The sequence below is a fragment of the Diaphorina citri genome, unplaced genomic scaffold, assembly GCF_000475195.1.
Source record: "Diaphorina citri unplaced genomic scaffold, Diaci psyllid genome assembly version 1.1 scaffold836, whole genome shotgun sequence".
Classification (NCBI taxonomy): domain Eukaryota; kingdom Metazoa; phylum Arthropoda; class Insecta; order Hemiptera; family Psyllidae; genus Diaphorina; species Diaphorina citri.
The window spans coordinates 108,084-110,830 of NW_007378268.1; the positions used below are offsets into that span (position 1 = coordinate 108,084).

Below are 2,747 nucleotides of genomic sequence, written 5' to 3' on the forward strand. Positions count from 1 at the left end.
TACCCTTTTAATGAACCAATCCAATGGCTATCCCCCGTGGAAGAGTTCAAAAAGATGGCTGTCAAAAAATGCCGCGCTTTTCAAGGAGGTTGAAGAGAAGTGGACTTGAGTTTCAATAGTGAGGCTTATTCAACGTCGTAGAATATTTATTTTAATTTATCGAACTTTCAGTATGATTTAGCAACTTTAAGAATCTAAAAAAAAGCATGAAAAACACCAGTGACATTTAACTACCTATCTCTAATATCCAAAATTTTCAAATTCTGGAATAAAAGAAAAATCCAAAGTGACAAAATTCAACACAAAAAAATGTAAACGCGGCTTTAAGGGGAAAAAAATCGAAGGAAAAAAAAAATACGCTCAACCGGGAGAAGCGGGAAAAATTCAAATTTCTTTCGAAAAATATTTGATATTTTTCAGCCAAATCCCAAATCTGCGATATTGGTGGATTTGGTCACATTTGGTGGATATTTTCTTGGAAGTTCAGTCTAATCTGTTTAAATTCTGCTGATTGCTTTCTTCATTCTGTGGAATTACAAAGCGTAAGTTGCCATGTCCGAAAAAACCTAGACAGAACACTTTTACTTGTGTTTCACTGTTGAAACTCTACACCAAGAGAATATTGTTCACTAGCAGGATGTGGTAGAAAAGCTCTTTAAAGTTGTTCATGGAACAGGCCACTGTTGCAAAGCATCTGTCATCCACTACAGAATAATAGTGTCTGATAGTTTGTTCATTTCCTGATACATTTAATGTTTTTTCTAGGTATGTGGGCTGGATGGTGAGATACTTTATCAAGAACAGAAAAAATCTCAAAGATTCAGCAGTGGAGCAGGAAGATCTCACTTGCCATAGCTGACAAGAAAATGATATCAAGCAAATATGTGACAGGGAACATATTCTTGGGTTTCTTCTTATTCAAACCTCCATGACCTGCATATCCACCTGCCCTAAACACTAACAATGAAAATGTAAAGAGAACAGAAGTGAGAAATCATAAAGGATTTCATCTGAAAAGTAAGTAGGCATACAGTTCAATTCACTTATGTATTTAGTTTGTAAGCAAGTGGTAATTGAAGGAAGGCAATCTAATGCCTACCACTCAAGCTCAGACCATCTGAGAGACCTAGGTCTCAAGATTTTTCCACGACTGATGCTCAGACTGCCTGACAGAGCTGGATATGGTCTGCCAGTCTGAGAACTAGCAGCAGTTGTACCATCATGAATCATGATTTTGCAATTGTCTAGAAAAAAATTGACACAAAAATAGAGGAAATTTTCTCATTAAATTTGGGGCCAACAGGGGGGCCTGCAGTAACCCTTTTTGTGAGTCATTGAACCAACATTAGTAAATAATTGAAACTAATGAATTCAGATGAGAAATTATTATGTATTATTTTATTATTTTTTTTCCTCACAGTTCCATTTTGAAGGGAATTTCTGCCTTGCTGAAGTCAAAAGAGAGGAAAGTCCACAGATGCTATTCAGTGATTAAAATCTGGAGGAAAAGGAATAGGTGGGAAAAATTAAACACTAATGGTAAGAAAAAAATAAAATAAAAATCTGTTTATGTTACTAGTCTAATCTAATGAAACGGCGGCAAATAAATTACATTTAAGTTTTACTAGGTACCTATATTAGGTAGATAATTTGTGACAAAAATAGGTACATGCACAAAGAGGTAAACTCTATTTACCTGTTAGCTTAATGGGACATCTTGTTTTAAGTTGACAATTTTAGGAAAACAATCTAATAATTATGTACCTATCTACGTGGAAACTAAAACTATGAATGTTAAATCAATTTTACAGGAATTCCAATTCATGTGAGCAGAAAAAAACAGATCAAAGGATTCAAAGGTACCAAACAGTTGCAGAATCACTATCTCAGTCACACAAAATTGTCCTTTCAAATGTGTTTTATCTGATATGACTACAGACCATCACCGAATATGCTACAAGCAACAACAATTAATTGGTAATAGAACAGAGATTGTTTTTAGATCTGTACAACTTATGGGAAAATAATCGAAATAAAAAAAATCATTACTCAACTACCTTTATGAAATCAATATCATTATTATTATTATTTTTTTCATCTCCAGTTAGGTACCACATTCCTAGAAGGATGAACTTTTATTTTACGTTCAGGATCAGCAAGCAGTAGTTTATCGAAAAGATTATCCTTTCAGATATGAATTACATTCGACGTTACTTGAATGAATGGTTGAAGACTTCTTGAAGTTCAAAATGTGTGACATATTGCATCGTAGAGATTGAAGGGGTTTGTATGAGGGTGGTATTTTGTTAACGTGATGGGATTTTATTTTTTTTTTTTCTCATTAGTAAGCGTGTTTTTTCTCGCGCTAACTAAAGCTCATCAAAGATTTATTAACCAAGCTTTTGTTTGAAAAATTAAAAATAATAATAATAAAAAAACTGTTTTTATCATCATTACCTATATTATTTTATGAGCTGAGAACGTTCTGACTTTTGCTTTTGAAATAAAGATGCATGATGCAAAATCCTAATCGTGCATTTCAAAATACGCCTAGAAAATGAAATGCGCTTTTGTGATTGTACAGTGCCCGTGTGTCCGTCATTTCTATTGATAAGGATAAGGAACTAAATTTAAAAACACTAGCAAAATGTGATTAATTTTTAAAATATAGATTGTCTGCAGTTTAACTAATTTTTCGTTCCTTTTTGTTAAAGAACTCATGTTATTTCTTACTTATATTTAGAAAT

The 2,747-nt window shown here is 33.1% G+C and overlaps 1 long non-coding RNA gene across 1 annotated transcript; it reads left to right on the plus strand.

The window, feature by feature from the left end:
- Positions 1-404: 404 nt before the first annotated feature.
- LOC103512427 lies at positions 405-2,073 on the plus strand. Its single transcript, XR_541532.3, has 4 exons — positions 405-542; positions 766-1,017; positions 1,421-1,539; positions 1,812-2,073. It is a non-coding gene; the product is annotated as an uncharacterized LOC103512427 (long non-coding RNA).
- The last annotated feature ends 674 nt before the right edge of the window (positions 2,074-2,747 follow it).